Here is a 23,449-nt window from a genome sequence, read left to right on the forward strand (position 1 = left end):
ATTTTATTCAGCCTCATACGTGCAGAGCTGGTGAGCAACAGCAAGCTGACTGAGGACAGTGATCCCCCTTGTTTGACACAGATGTCATGTGTGGGTCAGTGGTTCACAATGTCTCCTCTGGGTCAGAGGTTGTGAGTTCTAATTTCTCTCCAGGGCCTTGCACCGATAATCAAGACCAACACTCCAGAGAAGTCCAGAGGGTCAGATCCACCATTTGAGGTGCTGTCATTGGGATGAGGCTTTAAGCAGAGGCTTATCAAGTAGATCTCAGTCAGCCCCTGACACAACTGGAAGAGGAATATGAGAGTTCTCCTCGGAGTTCTCAGCCAATATTGATCATGCAACGAGCAGCTAAACACGGAAGATCTGACCACATCCAATTTGCTGTGTGGGGGTTTGCTTGGAGTACATTGTGACAGTTAGACTCGGAAAGACCATGGTGCAATCCGTTCACCTTCTGTCACATGACACAGTGATAATGGAGTTGTTGGCTAATGATCGCAAACAATCTCTGTCCATCAGTTGACAACAGATCTAGGGATGGTGTGAGGACACCGTTGATCTAAACGCGCCTATTTCCCCCTGAGTGTGCATCACCTACCACACCTCATGTACAAAGTTACTCATTTCCTGTCTCCAAAAACCACACCAACAAGGGACACTCACAAACCAAACATTTTCATGTCACATTTATTGAACTTGGATCAGTACATCAACACATACAAAGATTTAATACTTAATGCGATCCCACACAGTGTTGAAATCCTTTTGAACATGGCAGTAAGAGGTCTGAAACAGGACCCAGAAGCTCCGAGATTTGTGGTGAATCATGTTTGTAGCTTAATTGGATTCTTGATTCTAATTTTGTTCTTAATTATTTTAAAAGGTCCAGATTATGACCATGTTTTAATGAGTTAAACTATCCTCTGTGACAGTTAATAATCATAAAACTATCAAAACAAGGGTTTTATTGATTGAATCATGCCGTTTTATACACAAGATTTAAAACTATCAGTCAGAACAAGTGAAAGATTGACCAGAGTGGGTTTGCTGTGAGATTTATTGATGCTTCGGAACAGACTGGTTGTGATCGACTCATGTCCCACCACACAGGAGAAAGTGGTGCCACTATTCCAGTCCTCTGGAGAAACCTTCAACTGACTGGTCATTGTGTTCCAGCTGTTTCTGGTGTCCTTGGTTACCGGCTGGTTCACGAATCCTGTCTTCAGAAGGGTGTCATTGGCCATCCAGGCCACGTAGATCTCTGCAGGAGAGAACTTGGTGACCAGGCACATCAAGGTCACCGTCTGATCTGTCTCTACCTCATCCGATGAAGGGGGGAGGAGGTAGACGTGAGGACGAGTCACAACACCACCTGGGAACAGAGAACCTCAGTTAGACCGAATCTTTCAATAATTCCCAATGCAACATATTCTGGTCTTATACCAACATGGGCAACATCTGCATTTTGAGGGACTTCACTTTACCTGAAACTAAAGGCTTTTCCCTCACAGAAAGTGGAACTCAGCCCCTGGACTTGTGTCATCCTGTGCTGTCTGTTCTATCTCCCCTTCAGTCTGTCCCTAACCTCCCTGCCCTTCCAGTCGCTGACTTGACCCAGTCTCAACCTCATGCTGTGAAAGGTACAAATCCCTCTCCCTCCACCCCATCACAGGAACTCACCACGCAGGAGCCAATGTGGTTTTGGGTGAGGCTGCTGTGGGGATTTGGGATTTTACTGATGTGGTTAATCAGGAGGGTTCAATCTTCTTTTGGTCCCTCACACCCTCTGACAAACTGTACTGGGCATTCACTAGAGTTTAGAAGAATGAGAGGGAATCCCATAGAAACCTGTCAAATTCTTACCAGGACTGGACAGACTGGATGAAGGAAGAATGTTGGGGGATGGTGGGGGAATCCAGGACCAGGGGTGGCAGTCTAAGCTGTGTAGGTGTGAGAGGGAGTGAGAACCTGTGGAATTCCCTCCTACAGAAAGCAGTTTAAGCCTAGTCATTAAATATATTCAAGAGTGAAATGTATATATTTCTTTGGGTGAAGGGATCAAAGGATACGGAGAGAGAACAGGAACAGGGGACTGAATATGGGTGATCAGCCGAGACCATATTGAATGGTTGAGCAGGATGGAGGGACCCAATGACCTCCTGCTCATTATCTGCCGGTCTATCACAGTGCTGGAAGGTGATAAATCTGTCCATTTGTGAAGATCAGACCCACACCAAGCTCTCTCCACACGTACCTGTGTCCTTCTTGATGGATCTCTTCTCCGGCGTTGGCAAACTCTTGTCCTCCACCCGACACAAGTACTCAGCCCCAGTCTCCCACTCTGCAGCAGGGACTGTCAGTCTGCTGGTGATCGTGTCTTCACCTCTGTCACTGTGTGGACCCTGAGTCCACACCCCATCTTCTCTCTTCCCTCCGTCCACCTGCCAGGTTACCCTGAATCCCTGTAAATCACTGTGAACCACCTTACACAGAATAGTCGCCGTCCTGTTTGTCCAGATCTCTTCGAAGGAAGGTTTGCTTAAAGTGACTGAGGGGCGGGTATCTGAACATTCATCTGGGAGAAACATCACAATTATTATTTCATCATTTCCCAGTGGACGAGTGTGTCACTGACAGGACCGACATTTCTTGCTCATCTCCAGTGAATGCTTTGCCGGTCCCATCAAGATCAGTTGAGACTATCTACACTGGTGAAGGAATGAAGCTCCTCTATTGAGCAGACAGGGTAAACACCCTGAAGGAATGGACATGAACAAGTTTGGCTCTTACATTATTTTTGCTGTTTCACTTTAACAGTTATTAAAACAAATACAGAAATTACCCAGCATTTCAGGCTGTGTCTGTGGAGAGGGAAACACAGCTAACCTTTCAGGTGAAAACTATTCCAGTACTTTTCCTTTATATCTTAAAATTTAAGCATCAGAAATATTTAGTTTTTGTCACAAAATTTTAAATGCATTCTTTCTCGATTAGAACATGGAACAGTACAGCACAAGAACAGGGCCTTTGGCCCACGATATTGTGCTGAACTAATTAAAGTAGTAAGTAAATGCCTAACTAAACTAATCCCTTCTGTCAACACAATGTCCATATCCCTCTATTCTCTGTACATTCATGTGCCTGTCGAAGAGCCTCTTAAACACCTCTACCGTATTTGCCTCCACTACCACCCCTGCCTGTGCATTCCAGGCACCCACCACTCATTGTGTATAAAACTTGCCCTGCACATTTCCTTTGGACTTACCCCCTCTCACCTTAAATGCATGCCCTCTATCTGGTATTAGGCATTTCGACCTTGAGAAAAATATACCAGCTGTCTACTCTATCTATGCCTCTCATAATGTTATAAACTTCTATCAGGTCTCCCCTCAGCCTCCAACACTCCTGGAGAACAACCCAAGTTTGTCCAACCTTTCCTTATAGCACATGCCCTCCAATCCAGACAGCATCCTGGTAAACCTTTTCTGCACCCTCTCCACAGCCTCCACATCCTTCCTGTAATGGGGCAACCAGAACTGAATGCAATACTCCAGATGCAGCTGACTAGAGTTTCAGCGAACAGAGTTAGCGTTTCAGGTGAAAAATATTCCAGCACATCTGCTTTATATTTTAAAATTCAGTGCTTTCCAGGGTGTCTGTCCAGTGAAATGGTTTAGATTGTCCTCAAATTATGAAAATGTTTTCAGAGATGCAATTATTTGCATCTGGGACCCTTACTCTTTGTGATTTTTATAAACGACCTGGATGAGGAAGTGGAGGAATGGGTTAGTAAGTTTGCGGATGACACAAAGGTTGGAGGTGTTGTGGATAGTATAGAGGGCTGTCAGAGGTTACAGCGGGACATAGATAGGATGCAAAGTTGGACTGAGAAGTGGCAGATGCAGTTCAACCCAGATAAGTGTGAAGTGGTTCATTTTGGTAGGTCAAATATGATGGCAGAATATAGTATTAATGGTATGACTCTTGGCGGTGTGGAGGATCAGAAGGATCTTGGGGTCCGAGTCCATAGGACGCTCAAAGCGGCTGTGCAGGTTGACTCTGTGGTTAAGAAGGCGTATGGTGTATTGTCCTTCATCAATCGGGGAATTGAATTTGGGAGCCGGGAGGTATTTTTGCAGCTATATTGGACCCTGGTCAGACCCCACTTGGAGTACTGTGCTCAGTTTTGGTCGCCTCACTACAGGAAGGATGTGGAAGCCATAGAAAGGGTGCAGAGGATATTTACAAGGATGCTGCCTGGAATGCGGAGCATGCCTTATGAAAGCAGTTTGAGGGAACTGGGCCTTTTCTACTTGGAGTGAAGGAGGAGGGGGGACCTGATGTACCTGAGGTATATAAGATGATGAGAGGCATTGATTGGGTGGATAGTCAGAGGCTTTTCCCTAGGGCTGAAATGGTGGCCACAAAAGGACATAGGTTTAAGGTGCTGGGGAGTAGGTATAGAGGAGATGTCAGTGTAAGTTTTTTACTCAGAGAGTGGTGAGTGTGTGGAATGGGCGGATACGATAGGGTCTTTTAAGAGACTGTTGGATAGGTACATGGAGCTGAGAAAAATAGAGGGCTATGGGTAAGCCTAGTAATTTCTAGGGTAGGGACATGTTTGGCACAGCTTTGTGGGCTGAAGGGCCTGAATTGTGCTGTAGGTTTTCTATGTTTCTATTTCTCTGGCCAGACTTCTAGATTATCATTTCACTCACATACCCAAAACAGAGCTGCACCATGTTTCGGTGTTGACCTTGTCTGGCAGAGTTTATAGTGCAAAGCAAACAATTTCAATTATGGGTGAGTCCCAGTCCCTACCTTGGATGTCCTTCACTTGCTTCTTGATACAGGTGTTGGAGGGTTGATGTGTCACTATGCAGCTGAAGACTGAGTCTGACTTCCACTCCTGTAAGCTCACAGTCAGGAAGTAGCTGGCACTGAAAGTACCCCCCTGCTCCAGAGCAGTCGGTGTAGCGCTGGTGTTGGAGGTGATCACGGAGCCACCTTTCTCCCAGGTGACGTTTATGAGGTCGGGGTAGAATCCAGAGACCACACACTCGAGGATGGCCGTGCTCCTATTCTTGGTCTCTTCCTGTGGTGGAGGCAGCAGTCTGACCTTGGGACCCTTTGTCTCGACTGGAATAGACGAGCAAACAAACAATAGACGAGTAAACCACTTTTACTCAGGTAACTAACGTTGGCCGTTTAATCATTGATCTCTTGCCCACCTTTGGTACTTTTTGTTCCTGCTGACACTGGTGTGGATGGAGGAGGCCCTTGAGCGGAGCACACATACTCCACCCCACTGAACCACTCCTCCACACTGGTCCAGAGTTCACTGATCACTGTGTTTCGGATCCCTTCCCTCTCCGGTGGTCGGGTCACAACTTCTTTAGTTCTGTCCTTCCCGCTCACCTCCCAAGAGATGTGGACCTTGCTCGGATCAGTACAGATAATGGTGCACTTCAGGACAGCGGTCTTGTTGATCCACATCTCTTCAATGCCAGGATTTTGAATAAAGACAGATGATTCTGTGGATTGAAAATGGAAAAGTTCAGAATCTTACTGGAGACTTCTCTATTGCTCTATTACTTCTCTATTACAGCAGTATTTACTGGAGATAGAATGACAGAAACACCCAGAGTTTCACATATTGCTGCAAGTTTTGACTGTGAAAATAAAATCAGAACAAAAGACGTGCCAACAAGGTTTTGAATCCCTTTCCAATGACTGTGACCAATAAGTTTACAGTGAGGCTGAGCAACGTTTAGTTACTGTGAGAGAGAAAAGAAGCATGCAGGTTCCTTGGCAGAGACACAGTTCAGTATATTCTCTGCTTGGAGCCCCTGTGGCATTGATGAGTAACACTGAGCACTGTGAATCAATGAGAATCCTTTTCTCTGTCTAGGCTGAACCTGGGATTCATTCACTTTTGAAACTTCACATCCTGACATTCCAGTCTTACTGTGACCGTGCCCTTCCCCATCTCTGCAACCTTCACCTCCCACACAACCTTCAGTAAAGGTTGCATCCTTCCAACTCTGGTCACTCATACACCTGCACTCCTTCTGTTGGTGGCTGTGTCTTTAGCAGTCTTGCTTACAAACACTGAAGCACACTTAGTAAACTTCCACAGCAGACCCTAGTCTCTCCTCCTTGAAATGAGCAGCTATGCTAGGGGTGTATCCATAAATTGCTGGGCTGATGATCTGGTGATGGAGTTCAAATCCCACCTGGCAACTGGGAATTTAAATTCAATTAATAAATGCATTCTGGAGTAAAAAGCTCGCATTGGTGGTGGGGACTGTGGAAAGTTTTGTACTGTCATAAAACCCATCCAGTTCACTGTTGTTCTTCAGGGGACGAAATCTGTCATCCACATCTGGTCTGGCTGGTATGTGACTCCTGACCTGCAGCAATACGGCTGAATCTGAACTGCCATCAGAAATGGCCCAGCAAGCCCCTCAGTTCTAGAGCAATCAGTGATGCACATGAAATTCTGGCCTTGCCATTTCACACAAGTTTTTGGGCACCTGCCCTGGGTTATTCTCAGTTTTGTGTGATTGTGCTCCAGTGAAGTTGTTGAGGTGTTTCAATATTTCAAAGGAATAACTTACAAGGAAGTGGTGGATGGATTCCTGTGAAGGAAGGATTTATTTGCATTGATCATGTAACCCGTGAATTAGAAGTTACAGAAATCTTCCTCTCGCTACTAATTGGGGATTATTTCTGCAGAACATGCACTTTCCCCCATTTCACAACTGAATCACTGGACTGGGAATAGAATGACTGAATAATTCATTACACGTTTTCTGCACCACCACTTTCCTCCCAAAGCAGCATCGTCAATTCAGTTACACAGATGACTGCATGTTCTGCGTAGCATTTAGAGGCCTGGTCACTTTGATCTAGGTTGATTTCACTCTCTAACATTTACTGGGGAAAGGTGACTCTGCCTGTGCTGGGTGCCTCTGGCTGCTGTTTGAACTCATGTTCTGCAGGCAGTGACTGTAAGACAGTGGTCATTTTGTTTGGTAATGTCTGATGATATCTACTTCTCAACCCCCAGCCATGCCAAACAAAGGCCCTGTTGTTTTGTAATGTAAGATGTTGTCTTTTCATCAACCGCGCTCTTTTTAAAAAATGGTCAGCACCTTCCTTCCAAAACTAACAATGGGTTGTTATTGGTCTGGACGAGGACTGTCACATTGTATAGTCAGGGATTTGTAAACAGCAGTGGATAGACACTGCAGGTTATCAGCGATTTGTGAATTCAGGTTTAATCCACTTTGTGATGATGTCAAACACCTTTTTCTTTAAGTGTTCACTCATTTCCTATATCAGAGACACTGCCTTGATGTACAGCTGTCCCTGACACATTTTGGTGTCAGTCTCAAGGTTTGCTGCATCTTGGTGGCCAGTGGGAGTATTGACTTCTTGTTTAACACTTTATTGGCAGCCCTGGGTTTTGAAACACCTCCCCTTATGATTGCCAAAAGCTAATATTATTCTTCCAGTATTTTAAAATCTACTAACCCTTGGGGCTTTCTTTGTGATTACTGAATTCTTCTCATTGACTGATATCAGTGTCTGGGAGATGGGATAATGGAACTATATCAGTTTTTGCCATCCAGAATTTTCATCCACAACCTATGAGACTGAAAGGACTCCAAATAGATCCTGTGTCCTCTCTCTCCAATTTGCCCCAGGATTAACATTTTTAAAAGGTTCACCCATCATTTTACTGCACCAGTGAGATATTTCACTCCCATCCACCTTCTGCACTTCCTGCGCAACAGAATAAGCTTCCAGTTCTTGCCAACTGGAATCAGATGGGTGAACAGGACTGGTCAAGCAGTGGGACTGGAGCCTGAGTCACACTGAACCAGCAATGTCCACAAAGAAATGGACGAGTAAGAGGGCAAGAGTCTGAATTGGCCGTTATCTCCACCTACCATGACACTTTGATCCCAATGGATAACATAGGTTGGATTTAAATCCACTAGAAAGATTGTAATAAAATTCAACAACAGATTCAATACACAGAAATCACTTTATTCTGCAAATTCCACTGTGGCATTGATACTGGTGGTGAGTACCATCATAGAGTGACACACTGATATTGGTCTGGTAGATGAACATCGGCACACACTTCGAACAACATTCTGGACATTTTCCATCTGGAACTGGAAGATCTATAGATTTAAACATTAGACATTTTCAACTTCTGGGAAGTTCCATATCTTCCCAATACCTTTCCTGTGCTTTTAGGAAACTATAGGCATGATGTCACGCCAAGCATGATAAGTTGCTTCACCTTGTTCAACGCTGTGGAAGATGAGGACATAAACCAAGCTTTAAGAGCTTGGGGTCATTTCAAAACTAACCCAGGAGCCCTACATTCCAGTGAGTGCACAATCTGTAGAGCAGGCACTCGTGGCAAAAAGTGGAAGTAGATTTTGGTGACTTGGGAAAATAATGCTTGGGAAAAAGTGTGAAGTAAACATTGAGGTTTTAACCACAGGCTCTGTAGGTGGGACATGTATTTTCCTCAATGCCTCATTCTCCTAACCAGTGGACACAGTGGCAACTAAAACCATGAGAGTAAAAAGGGGCCGTTTTCCACCCAGATGTCGGGTTAAAATTAATGGTAAGTTCGGCATCTGAAAGCAAAACACTGAACATCTTTCCTCTCCCAACAATGCTGACATTTGGGACGTGAACTTGTTGTGAGTGTCAGCACAGTAGCTCAGTACAAGGCTGAGTTGCTAACAGTAAATTGATTTGCCCTCAGGTACCACTCACCATTTTGATATGTCATGCTGATGCTCTTGCTGAAACTGGAAGGTGTGTGGGTCACTTCACAAGTATACTTGTCTCCATTGGTCCATAGGCACCGTCAGGTAATTGACGGTTTCAAAGAAAGAGCAGTTTCTCATTGTAAAACGGAGAGCAGTACCCATTTGAACTGATCCAGCTTTTCTCCAGGAAACTTGTATATTGTCAGGATAGAATCCAGATATCAAACAGCCCAGGATAGCTTGTTTTTGAATCTGGACATCCTTCAGGTTTGGAACAAGGGAACTGATCTCTGGAGCTTGAGCTGTAAAACATTATTATATGTTTCATTAAATGATTAGCCACAGTGAAGATGGACTCCATCCCCCCAACATCTGGGGCAAGTTCATCAACACCAGCCATCTCCACAATGTTGTTGATTTATCATTGACCTGTTGACATGGTAGAATCCACAATGAGATGCTGGGATGAGCTGTGATTAGGAGGGCTGGCAGTATAACTGAAGTCTCCCAAGCAATGTGTCCCACTGTACAGTGATGGGGGAGAAGGATGGGTAAATGGGATTGAGTTGCAGCCCAGCCATCATCTAATTGTTTGGTGGAGTGTGCACGGAGCAGGAATCCAACACCTGTTGCTGAGTGTAGGAGCAGATGAGCTGGAACTGTTTTCACTGGCAGGAGGCTTGGGAACAGACTTTGGTTAAAGAGGCTAGACAGATTCAAGGAAGTTTTTCACAAATGCAGCCATTTGTTCAGCTCTGGATGTGGGTGATGGAAACAGATTCTTTGGTAATTTTCATGAGAGAATTGGATACTTACTTGAATGGGGATAATTCCAAGGCCAAGCAGAAATTTTAGGGGCAGTGGGACTAACTTCACCTCCCACATAATCCTGGCATAGGCACAATGGGCCAAAGGACATTCGTCTGCCCTGTGTGATTCTATGAATCAAGAAGTCAGGAGGAATTTAGAACTGGACATGGATGAAGACAAAACAGGGAAACATCCTCAGCTGGCTGTGATCCAATCCACCCAATATTCAGTTTTGTTGACATCAAAATTGTCAAACTGATTATCCAATGTGACATATCACAGGCTGAAAATGCAACCAAAATTTTGCCCTCGTCCAATTTCACACCAACACTCATTATTTTCCATTTCATCCACAGCACCACTGGGATAGTAAATACACACAAGAACTCATTACTGCACACAGGTCAGCAAAGGTTCCTGCCCAATTCCTGATGTCAGTGAAGTTTTGAATTGCAAATACTGTCTTGTACTAACTTTTTATTTCATGTTTCTGCACATCAGCTTGCTTTATTTTGTCTGGCTTGTACCCTGCCTTGCAGGAGTAGTCTTTATTGCTGTTCCAATCCGCTGCAGGAACTCGGGAGCAAGCTGCTCATCATGTACTTCATATTTTGCCCCAAGACGACAGGGTACTCCTTGATTCCAGTTGTGATCTCTCCACTGTTAGTGAACCACGTTGAACTGATGCTGACAGACTCAAAGTCCTTGACCAGGCAGAGGAGGCTGACCTCTTGATTAGATTCTATGCTGCTGGAAGAGGTGATGTAGACTGATGGTAAGGACTTGACATCTGAAAGGTAAAGAAATTCATGCAGATGTTGCTGTAAATAAATGTATGGCACACAGATTCAGCTGGAGAGATGTTGTTATATACAAAACCAGCTCATTTCAAAATCCATCACCCAGCTGCACTTACCGATTTAAATGTGTATATCTCTGAGGTGCAAGGACATGGGATTGAACCCACTCCACTGACCTGAGCTGACACTCCAGTGCAGCACAAAACCAGTGATGCAACGTCTGGCTCTTGAATTAACCCCAAAGCCACTTCTTCTCCATTAACAATGTTAGCAGCAGATCAAAGGAGTTTACAGAAAAGTTGGCACTGAGCTATTTGAATAATCAAGCTGTGTTAGAGGTGGTGTTGAATGAAAGAATACAAATATTTACAGCATTGTTATTTTCATTCTGTCTCCAGCACGGAATGTGAGGTTTATTAGTGACTGCGTATTGGACTCTGCCTCGGAAACGTAATTCAACTTACTACAGCATGCAGCTGACCTCACACAGCAGGTCAAACACATGCAGCCCCACAGATCCTACATTAATTATTGACCCACCTGCAGGCAATGATAACATGGGTGAGAAAAAAAGGATCTGTGGAAATACACTGGCCTGGATTACACCAACAGAAATGGCAGTGATTTTGAAACCCTGAGCAAGTGCTTGAAATGCTGTTAGCTGTCAATGGTATTTCCCTCAATGCACACCTGGTGGGGGTGTCCAGTGAGGGAACATTGTGGCAATTCCTCACCAGTTATGGTGCAAAACCCACTTGAAACAACTTGGTCCGAATTCATTTCCCTGGAAAAGATGCATTGTTGATGTATTGAAGTAAGTAGTTGACTTTAATTGAATTATTTCAGATATTCTTAAGTGTTCATAAGAAATGTAGGTTCAATATTTTTTATTTTCTTAATGGTTTGAATAGTTTCAAATCTAGTTGAATGTTCAGTGTTCTCACAGCTTTGACAGGAGATTAAGTCAGGGGATGTGGTTTGACCAGTTGTCAGAATTATCTTCAGCAGAGTTGTGGACAGGGCTTGTTCTGGCCCACTTACATGATGTCAAATACCTGCCAAAGGCAGTTTGCCAACAGTGGATGAGGCTAACGTTGCCCAACAAGAGTGGGTTGACAAGAACTTGCAGGGGCTCTGGGAGCAGGAAAGGCAAACATATGAATTCGGAGCAGGAGTAGGTCAGTCAGCCCCTCAAGTCCTCTCTGCCGTTTAGTAAGCTCATGGCTGATCTGAAGGTAACCTCAAATGCACATTCCTGTCCACCTACAGTAGCCTTTTACCTCTTGCTTATCAAGTATCTTTCTACCACTGCAGAAAAATATTCAAAGACTCTGCCCTAAGATGAAAAGTTGTAAAGACTCACAACATTCAGGGAGAAAATAGTTCAACTGATCTCTGTTTTAATTAGGCCATCCCTTATTTAGAAAAAATAACCTCCTATTCTTGATTCTCCTACAAGAAGAAACATCCTCTTCACATCCAGCCTGTCAAGAACCTTAAAATCTTATCTATTTCAATCAAGAATTCCCCACACAGAGTGCCAGAGAAATTCCGAAATCACTAAAAGCAATTTATATCTGTGCAGTCGGGATTGTTGGGGTCAGAGAGTGTGTCCAGCCTCAATTTAAAATATGAGGCTGATTTCTTTTAGCTAAAAGGATTTAGAGATAGGAAAAGCTCATTTATGGAATTAGGTTGTAAATCAACCTCAGCGTCACTCCATGGCAGAACAGGCATAAGAGGATCAGTGCATCCTCCTGTTGCTACATGCCTAGATTCCTTGCTGGTCAATGTTGTGGTGTTGGCGATAAGTTACCACACTTCTTTTGTAAGAATATTGTGTATATTTACTCTTTAAGACCATGTCCAGTTCACAGCATGCCCAATATTTTGGGTGTGCTGAAAAAGAAAGATGTTTTTTTCTGCACTGTTGGGCGGTGAGTTTGTCTAATCAATAATACATACCAAGGGTTTACCGGTAGTAGTTTACAGTCAGGATGTAAACCCACTGTCCCTGGAACCAGTCCAGTGAATCTTTCCTGCACCCACCCAATAGTAAGGAGATCAAAACTGTACACAAATATTCCAGTTCTCATCTGACAAACTCCTCTACAATCACAATAAGTCCTCACTCCTGAGGACTTATTGTAATGAGGGTAAACATACCATTGGCCCTCCTAATCACTTGCTGCACCTATATGTTAGCCTTCAGCAGCATCTGCACAAGGCCCTTTGAAGGTCAACACCACCCAGTCTCTCACCATTTAACAACTACTCTGCTTTTTTAATATGTGTGCCTGAATGGATGACATTTTTCCACAATGTATTCCATATGTCACATCCTCATCTGCTCATTCAGCTTATCCATATCCCCTGAAAAGTTCTTTACATCTTCCTCTAGACTTAACCTTGGTTAGTACCATCAGCAGACTTGGTGAAATGACAAGTCATACCCTCAGCCAACTTGTTAATGTAGCCCTTGATTAGCTGGGGCCCAAATACCAATCCCTGTGCTACCCCACTGGTCAAAGCCTGCCAACCAGAGAAGGATCTGTTTACTCCCACTCATTGATTTCTATCCAGTGATCAATTCCCAAAACGTCAGTGCATTATCCCCAATTCCACATGCTCTCATTGTTATCAAATATCCTGTGCAATACTACACAGAATGCCTTCTAGAAATCCAAATACACCACATCCTCTCATTTCCCCTATCTATTCTACTTGTCACATCCTCAAAGGACTCCAGCAGATCAATCATACATGACTTTCTCTTCATCAGTGTGTCATCCCAATTTTAAGTTCCCACTCCTGCCTGCTGCAAAATCACACAGATTAATTCTGCTAAAATGCATTTATTAGCAGTATACTGCTAGGAAGAATTCTCCTGACTCTCATGTAGAGTCTTTATTGGAGGTCTCCACAATACAGAGGGGCAGACATCAATTTATACCGTCCTTGTCGCACACACTTAATGAATGCGGCTCCACAAGTTTCGATCAGGCTCCTGAAATTCAAAGACAGACATCGCCCTCATTGTTCAGTATAATTGATTTACAATCAAGAGATTCAAAGACAGGTATCACGCTCATTGTTTAGGACAAACCTCACACTTACTGTTTAATACAACCATCACCCTTATTGCTTAGTTTAATTGGCTTGCAATCAAGTTCCGGACACAGTAATTACCACCTCATCCTGAGTCAGGGGTTTGCTTGCGTGGTATTTTTTCATTAGTTATATGTCGAGTCACAAATTCTTAACCCTTTACTTCCTCGTGGATGCTGACTCTGCTCTATCCTATCATCCTTTTCAAGGTGTTTTGTTATTCCATCCTTTATTGTAGATTCCAGCATTATTCTGCCACTGACATCAGGTGAACAGGTTGGTAGTTTCCGACATTCTCTCTCCCTCACAGTGCTGTTACATCTGCTACCCTTCAATCTGCTGGTACAATTCCAGAATCAACAGACCCTTGGAAAAAATAACCAGAGCATTCACAATCTCTGAAGTCACCTCTCGCAGAACTCTGGGATGTCCTTGATATGTAATAACCTTCAAGTTCACCCACATCTATGGTGCTTGTTTTAGACTAGTACATCAAATAGTTTCAAGTGCAGTAGACAAAGGCACAGTAGTGCAACGGTGAGGTGGCTGTTTGATGTACTGGTCAAAACACAAAGTTTGGAGAAAAACAGTGGGAAAGTCAAGGCCAGAACAAAATGATATAATATCTACTTCATAATAGTTTGCTTAGGAGGAAGGAGATAAAATGCGAAAATCTTGTTTTCAAATAGTAGACAAAAAACAAGAGCAATGGGCATGATTTAACAAAGTGGTCAATATTTTGAAGAACTTCTTCCAGGTGACGCTGTCAGGATTGTTAACTCAGAACATTTGCATTCCTGTGTAAACACAGGTGATTCAGGCTGACAGAAGGACAAGCAGAGCAGAGAAATTGTCCCTTCCTAATTCCTTTCAGACTGTGTCTGAAACAACCAGTGAAATGCTGATCTCAGACTGCCCGTTGGAGAGACAACTTCTGTCAAACAGCGGGACAAGCCAACCTGTGCTGTGGGTGAAGTGTCACAGGACAGGAAGCACAGGGCATGGTGCCAGCTGGACCATATCCACACACACCGGGCTGAATGGTGCTGGTTCTAACCTGCTGCTGGGACTCTCCCCACGCTGCTGCACAGGGAAAGGTGGGACCTCGCTGGGCTTCCGGATGCCGGAGGCCTGCGGTGAGGTGTATTGAGGCCTCAGCATTGAGTAGCCTCAGGGAGCACACTGCTGGGTCTCTGGGCCCAGAACACCCCTGACACAAGGTAGTTAGGGGTGTCAAAGCTGTCATGTCATTTAACAGGTTTTAAATGTCTTTGAGACATTTGATTTAAATTCCTGCAACAAATAATATTTTAGTGTTTTGTTTAAATTAATAAATCTGCAGTGCACTAAAAACACAATAATTGCCCAGAAGTCATTCAGAATTAACTGTCTTCCTGACTCTGCAGGCCCAGAGTCCCCAGTCAGATGAATGGGGACTGTGATCCTTTGCCAGGACCGGCCTGGGAGGGAATCATTGAGGTGGATTCCCCAGTGTAATCCTGGGAAATCCAGCAGGGCCCGGCTCCATGTGGTGGAGGGTGGTGACAGGCCCAGTGGCATCTGCCGCTCAGTAAATCCCAGGGTACAGTGGGTCTGTGGAGGTCTGGGACTGACTCCAGTCTCAGTGGCTGAACACTGGTGGTTCCCTTTGGAACTGCCAGCCACAGCCAGCACCATTCGTCCCACAGTATCCTCAGCTTCCCGGGTACTTGGCAGCTCAGGAAAGGGATGGTCAGCAGTGGACTGAGGAACTTTGCTGCTCTTCATCGACATTAACCCCGATAACAGGGGAATTGCTGGACCAAAGACCTGGGACCATCTGGACGGCCTTCAACCAACCAATGTCTATCTACCCATCCACTACAGAGTCAGACTTCAGATGAGGGGTCCCCAGTGGTGGAGAGCTTTGGGAACTGCAGGCCCAAAGTGACCATTCCCTCCCAACATCACCCAAACTGACCATCAGGTCATTTTCTGGTTCAGTCTGTGGGACCAAGATGCAGACAAGTTGGATGTTGAGTCCCCCTTGTGTATAAAGTGACTGCACTGCAGAAGTACTTGCTGGGCAGGGAAAGGCTTTAGGATGTTCTGGGGTGTGGAAGTCAATGAAAAACAAATCGTTTTCAACAAAACAAATCCAGCAAAATTAAAATAGAAACAGTGTGGTTGCCAGAAACCTGACTGAAAGTATTTGATGAAAGGTCACTGATGTGAAATTTTAACTCTCTTTCTCTCCTCACAGATGTTCCCTGAGCTGCTGAGTGTTTCAGTGCTGGAGGCACATTAATGTCAGTCGGTGAGATCTGCAGCCAAGGATCGTTTACATCCCAGGACCAGCAGGTGGTAAGTACAGTTCCATCTGGATCAGTGTTCCCAATGGTGGGCAGGTGGTGGATCAGGGTCTTTGGAAAACACCCAAGCTGTCAGCAGGGAGCTGGGGTGAAGGGGATGGGGAACAGGAGCTGGGTGGGTCAGCAGGGAGCTGGGGTGAAGGGGGAACAGGAGCTGGGTGGTTCAGCAGGGAGCTGGGGTGAAGGGGGAACAGGAGCTGGGTGGGTCAGCAGGGAGCTGGGGTGAAGGGGATGGGGAACAGGAGCTGGGTGGGTCAGCAGGGAGCTGGGGTTAAGGGGGAACAGGAGCTGGGTGGGTCAGCAGGGAGCTGGGGTGAAGGGGATGGGGAACAGGAGCTGGGTGGGTCAGCAGGGAGCTGGGGTTAAGGGGGAACAGGAGCTGGGTGGGTCAGCAGGGAGCTGGGGTGAAGGGGATGGGGAACAGGAGCTGGGTGGGTCAGCAGGGAGCTGGGGTTAAGGGGGAACAGGAGCTGGGTGGGTCAGCAGGGAGCTGGGGTGAAGGGGATGGGGAACAGGAGCTGGGTGGTTCAGCAGGGAGCTGGATTTTCTGAAAGAAGAACCTGGGGATTAAACTACACTTGGGTATTTGTACAAAATGCTCACTGGTGAATCAGCAGCTCGGGTTAGACTCGGCCTGATTTTACTCTGTCCTGTTGTGTGCACCACAGGTTGGTGATGTTTATTTATTCATCTTTTGGGATCTGGGCATTGCCAGTAAAGTCAGCATGAATTACCCGTCTGAGCTGCCATTCAGAGGGCATTTGGAGTCAACCACATTGGTGGGTCAGGAGTCATAAATATCTCGACTAGGTAAGGATGGCAGATCTCCTTCCCCAAGGGACAGCAGTGAAACAGGCTGCTATGCTTAAACATGTTAATGTTAAGAAGGGGGATGAGCTGGAACCTCTGAAAAACATTTCAATAGATAAGTCCCCTGGGCTGGACAGGATATATCCCAGGATGCTACAGGAAGCAAGGGAAGAGACTTGAGCCCTTGGTGATTATCTTTGCATCCTCACTAGCCACAGGAGTAGTACCACATGGTGGGAGGGTGACAAATATTATTCCATTGTTCAAGAAAGGGAGTAGGGATAACCCTGGGAACTACAGACCAGTGAGTCTGACTTCAGTGGTGGGCAAATTATTGGAAAAGATTCTTTGGGACAGTATTGATGAGCATCTGGAGAAACATAGTCTGATTCGGGATAAGTCAGCATGGCTTTGTGAGGGGCAGGTCGTGCCTCATGAGCCTGATTGAATTCTTTGAGGATTTGACAAAACACATTGATGAGGATAGAGCAGTGGATCTGGTGTATATGGACTTTAGTAAAGCATTTGATAAGGTTCCTCACGAGAGGCTCATTCAGAAGGTCGGGAAGCATGGGATCCAGGGAAACTTGGCTGCGTGGATTCGGAACTGGCTTGCCCATAGAAGGCAGAGTGTGGTTGTAGATGAAGCGTGTTCTGCCTGGAGGTTGGTGACCAGTGGTGTTCCGCAGGGATCTGTTCTGGGACCCCTGCTCTTTGTGATTTTTATAAATAATTTACATGAGGAAGTGGAAGGGTGGGTTGGTAAGTTTGCAGCTAACACGAAGGTTGGTGGTTTTGTGGATAGTGTAGAAGGTTGTTGAGGGTTACAATGCAACATTGATAGGATGCAAAGCTGGGCTGAGAAGTGGCAGATGGAGTTCAAGCCAGAAAAGTGTGAAGTGATTCACTTTGGAAGGTTAAATTTAAAGGCAGAATACAAGGTTAATGGCAGGATTCTCAGCAGTGTGGAGGAGCAGATGGATCTTAGGGTCCAAGTCCATAGATCCCTCAAAATTGTTGTGTGTTGATAGTGTTCTTCAGGAGGCGAATGGTGTGTTGGCCTTCATTAGTCGGGGGATCCAGTTCAGAGCCGCGAGGTAACATTGCAGCTCCATAAAACACTGGTTAGACCACACTTAGTGTTTAGTTGTGATCACCTCATGAAAGAAAGGATGTGGAAGCTTTGAAAAGGATGCAGAGGAGATTTACCAGGATGCTGCCTGGATTGGAGAGCATGTCTTATGAGAACAGGTTGAATGAGCTAGGGCTTTTCTCTTTGGAGCAAAAGAGGGCGAGAGGTGACCTGAGAGGTATACAAGATGATGACAGGCATAGATCGAATGGACAGCCAGGGACTTTTTCCCTGGGCAGAAATGGCTAACACGAAGGGGCATAATTTTAAGGTGACTGGAGGAAAGTACAGGGGAGATATCAGAGGCAAGTTTGTTTTTTTTTTACACAGAGTGTGGCGCGTGCATGGAATGTGCTGCCAGGGGTGCTGGCAGAGGCAGATACATCGGGGACATTTAAGACACTCAGATAGGCACATGGATGATACAAAAATGGAGAGGTATGTGGGAGGGAAGGGTTAGATAGATCTTAGACTAGGCTAAAAGGTCGGCACAACATCGTGGGCTGAAGGGCCTGTATTGTGCTGTAATGTTCTATGTTCCCTACTCTACAACAGGGCTGTACTGTGAAAGTACTACATTGTCTGTGAAGTGCTCGGGGACACCATGAAAGGTACTCTGTAAATGTTAGCAGTTTCTCTCACAGCTGCCTTCACTGAACCACAAACAACACTGGTTAATGTAGGAAAACACTTGTTAAACATACCCGGTCGGTGATGGAGGAGGGCAAGAAATTTGAGCAGTTGCTCTGTCTGTGAACTGAGAATAAGCAGTTCTTTTGAACAGTAACGCTCAGAAATATCAAGCAATTTGACTTGGAAGCTAAACTACGCGCTGTCAGTGAATTCACAATGATGGATAAAATATATTGAGTTACTGAGGATCTCTATATGTTGAAATTCAACAGAAAACACAAAGAAAAACTGTTGTGCCAAACCTGCATTTAGGACCACATGTAACATTATCTCCTTGTTCAAATGAATCATTGTTTTGAACTTTTGTTTTTGAATTAAACGGCATCAAGTTGTTTTCCAATCTAAACAACTTCCTGTGTTCTAAAGCATTTAGCCTGGGAGTGTTTGACAGAGCAACGTAGAGAAAGCTTTACTCTGTGTCTAACACTCTGTCCCTACCCTGGTATATGTAACAGGACAGTGGAGCGGGAACTTCACTCGTCTAACCCATGCCCTGGGAGTGTGTGACAGGATAGTGTCGAGGTAACTTCACTCAGTGTCTAACCCATGCCCTGGGAGTGTGTGATGGGACAGGTTAGAGGAAGCCTCACTCCATGTCTAACTTGTGATGGGAGAGTACAGAAGGAACTTTGTATCGAATCCACAGCTGACAGGACAGTAGGGGGGAGCTTTATTCTGCATTTAACTCGTGCTCTGGGGTACTTGATGGGATCTCTTTGAGGAAGCATTTGCCAGATTTACAAAATAAATAATATTCCATTGAATGACAGAGCACAGAACGAGGCCACTCATCTGATTGTATCTGTGCTTCCCTTTAGTTGAGCTAACCCAATAAACCCATTGCTCCCTCTGCTCTTTCCCTGTATCCCTAGAAAAGGAGGATCTCCTCCTGTTCCCTCTCTACAGTCACTCTTCAGTCGGCTGCCACCATCATTCAGGCAGTGTTCCAGGTCACAACTGCTACATCAACAGACGTTCCCTTTAATGCTCCCCTATTACCCATTATTGACTCTGAATGTTTCCCTCTCCACCCCACCCACCAATGCAAGGCTGCCTGGAATGTATGAAGTAATTGTGCCTTCAATTCCCTGCCTTACCTGCACCACTCCCACCGCTGCCTTCTCAAGTCCAAACTTCTTCTCCCACCGAACCCCACCTCCCCACCAGGGAATAAAACCAAACCCTTAATCCCATCAATTAATCCTGGGATATTCTCAATGTGCCCTCAGTGCTGCCCGATACTGTGCTGTATCCTGGGACAGGCCTCAAGCTGGACATTCCAGGACAGGACTGACACCCACCTGTCCCCTGCGGATATTGAGCCATCAACCAGATCATACATTTGCAGACCATTCCATCAGACTGTATCTTAATCCAATTACCTTCAACATGAAAGCAGCAGACAGTAAAACCTGACCCAGTAACTTGACCCTGAACAGATCCATTGTTGTCATTGACAGGGAACACATTAAACTGCACTGAAACGCTCAGCCCCTGAACGTGGGTTCAGATGGCGCTGAGTATCAGAACCCAGACATGAACCAAACACTGAGCTCACTCACTACAGAGGGTTAATCGGCTGGTGTCGAGGCACAGCCAAAACCTGAGGACCAGATCCAACGCCATTCCCCTGCAGCCTGTTCCCGGTCTGTGGACAGCTCACTGGTGGGGTGGGGGATGTACCGTCGTACTGTTCCTGGGTATGTTCTGACTCTGGAGAAACCCGCCCATCTCGGGGAGATTCATGTCATTGCTCCAAATATCTCACCGATTTCAGGTGAATCACCGAATTCGCCAATACCAGAAATTAATGAAATACAAGTGGGTGAGGATGGAATTGAGAATTGGTCTTACCTGAAGTCACCGTCAGCGAGGTTCCGTTCCCCCAGTAGTTAAGCACACTGCTGCGTCTCCCCACTGTCCCAATGCAGTAACTTCACTTGTCCGTCACATCCAACAATCCCAGCAAAGTGTGAACATGAACCGTGTCCGGACCTGGAGCAGCCGCATCCCGTATTTCCATCCCAAACTCCGTGCTTCTCTCTTCCGGGAGTGGGAAGAAAGAGGCATTTTTTGCCTTTGTCCTGTCTGCGGACACCGGCTCCCGCCGTCGCCCAGAAACACAATCGCCTCCTTTTGGGCTTTTAATTGCCCCAAAATGGACATTTCCCCCCAGCCGTCCGAGTCAGGCCTCAGGTGTTTGACTCTGGGAAGCAGCAATGCGGAGTGGGTGGACACAGGCTGCGCTGCAGACGCTCATTTGTCGGGACCAGTTTGTGTTCAGCTCCCCACCGCCGTGGTCCATATCACGGTGTTTCAGCGCAGGTCACAAACAGCCTGAAATCCAGCGGAGCCCAGAGCCGGCCAGCGGCTTTAATAAATCCCTCGTCTGTGTCCGGGTATCCCACACAACAGGACTCAGTCTCGGCCATCCCAGCCCTGAAGTGGACGGGGTCCAACCCACCGGGACCTTTCACTCTGCTTCCACCGACTGCTGCTCCTCGGTGGTTCCGTTCCCTTCCAGACACATCTTCAGTGGAACTTGTTCCCACTCCCAGATTATCCACTCGGGATCTGATTTATATCCACGGGTCCCGGGGTAAAGGCCGGTGGCAGCGCCCGAAGAGCCCAATTGAAAGAGTTTTGTTGCGGCAGGTTTGTGTATAGAGGGAGCCCCCATCTCTCACACTGTGCCACCCAGCTCTCGCACAGTGATAGGTGGCCGTGTCGTCCACTCTCAGGTTGTTCATTTGCAGATAGACGGTGCTGCTGTCCTTGGAAAGCTCGAATTGGCCCTTGACTCCAGGCGCGTAAAATGTGTCATTATCACGCTCTACTTCCGCCACCCACTCCAGCCTTTTCCCGGAGACCTGTTTCAGCCAGCTCACGTCATTGTTGAGATCGAACCCACTGACTGCACAGGTCAGTCGGTGGGACTCCCCGGGCTTTAGCACCGCTGACGCGGGCTGTGTCAGCACGACTTCGGATCGCACGCCTGTCAATAAAAGAGAAAAGAGCGGACTTTAATAAACAGTTCCACAGGCAGAGGGTCACAGAGCCTCCGAGAAGCAGCCGGGGCCTGGGTGGGGCACAAGCCGCGGGGACACCCACCTGCCAGACAGGACAGAAGGAGACAGAGATAAGGAGCGACCCCCATCGCCCTGTGCACTGAGCCAGACTCGGACACTCCAGAAATCGGCGGCTTCAGCTCAGGCTGGCTTTGTCGGGAGCTGCAGTGAGCGCTGTTTAAATAGGGACGTGGGCTGTGAGTGAGAGAGGGAGCCGCGGCTTGAACAGGCTCCCACCCACTGAAACCAGAGGCGCAGCTTCCTGTCCCCGCCCCCAGCAGCGATTTCATTTCCCCAAAAGATGTTTGTCTCCACAACAGGGGGCAGGTCAGCGGCAGTGAGCAGATCCAGATTAAAGATCTGTCACACTGCTCGATTCATGAACTTCACTGTTGAACCGTTTGTGTAAACGGAAACACCCAGAGACCCCAGAAAAGGACTGAGGGACACCGGTCAATGTACAGATATCCCCCCGTAGGAGAGGGACTGAGGGACACCGGTGTACAGATTATCCCCCCGAGGGAGAGGGACTGAGGGACACCGGTGAGTGTACAGATATCCCCCCGTAGGAGAGGGACTGAGGGACACCGGTCAGTGTACAGATATCCCCCTGAAGGAGAGGGATTGATACAGGCAGTTAGTGAGCAAAAGAGACTGAAATGACAAAATGAATCACCACACAATCTTGCTGCACCCATAGAATCAATGTGAAGCAGAGATTCCCGGGTGGAAGGAGGCCGAAACCAGGCCAGGAATATTCTCTCTCAGAGACCTGACAACAGGAGTTTCAGCTCTCGGTACTGGGCAGGTCTCCCCTCACCACTGTGAGAAAATTCTTTGATCTGTGTCGGCCGGTGAGAGGAGCAGGACCTTGGATGCAAGGAGTTCAGGAACAGGAGCGAAACACCAGGAGAAACAGTTGTGCCTGGAAACGGGAGGCTGCTCAGTCAGTTGGGCAGCCAAGTGCTGTGGGCGGGTCAGTAACGACAGGAAACTCCAGGGAGAGATCGTCTGTGGAGCAGGGTCTGTTTGTGTCAAAATTACCCACCCTGGTGATGGCAGCACCATGTGTCCCAAATCTGGTATCCTCACTCAGATATAAACTGCACTGTTTGAATTACAAATCAAACCAAAGCTCCCCCGCTCACGGTGACTGGCAGTCCCTCAGCAGCTTTCATGACTTCAGGACAAACCCAGAGTGTTTTTTGCAGACAATTAAGTACTTTTTGAAGTGTGTTGTCACAGAGGGAAGGTGGGACCCAAATACACAGAGCAAACTCCCTGAAACAGCAATGAAATAAAGAGAGCAGACATTCTGTGTCACTGATGCTGGTTGAGAGATCAATGTTGGGACGGTGAGTGGTGAGTGGAGAACATGCAACTGAAAGGGCAGACCTGTGAAAGGCAGCACCTCCCTCAGTGCTGCACCAGCAGGGCCAGCCTGTGACAGGGGCTGCAGTCTCTGGGTGGAACCTCAACCCACAACCAGTGTGACACAAAACTGACAGTGGTCCCACTGACCAAGGAGACAGTGATACAGGCAAGAACAACATGAGTGTCAGCAATGGTTCCCAGGATATCCCACTGTTACATCCTCAGTGTCACACTCCTGCATTAAAACCATACCTCTTGAATCATTCGAGTCTAAAAATCGATTGGCTTGAAAGGCCATTCCTTCCCAATGTTGCCTCACCTGTATGTTAACTTCAGTGATTCACGGACGAGGGACCCAGATCCCTCTGAACAACAACACCTTTCAGTCTCTCACTGTGTGAACAATAATCTGGCTTTGTTTTTTTTAACCAAGGTGGATGACTTCCCATTTCCCCACATTATATTCCACCTGCCACGTCTGGATCCATTCAGTTTT

At 46.4% G+C, this 23,449-nt stretch overlaps 1 protein-coding gene and 1 pseudogene across 1 annotated transcript in view; both read right to left on the reverse strand.

Annotated features, from left to right (window-relative positions):
- Positions 1 to 23,449, reverse strand: part of LOC127576545 (zinc finger protein 239-like) — a 257,965-nt gene that overhangs the window by 143,133 nt on the left and 91,383 nt on the right. The window lies entirely within an intron of this gene.
- LOC127576611 (Ig heavy chain C region, secreted form-like) lies at positions 675 to 21,750 on the reverse strand (annotated as a pseudogene).

The sequence above is a fragment of the Pristis pectinata genome, chromosome 12 (assembly GCF_009764475.1).
Source record: "Pristis pectinata isolate sPriPec2 chromosome 12, sPriPec2.1.pri, whole genome shotgun sequence".
NCBI lineage: Eukaryota > Metazoa > Chordata > Chondrichthyes > Rhinopristiformes > Pristidae > Pristis > Pristis pectinata.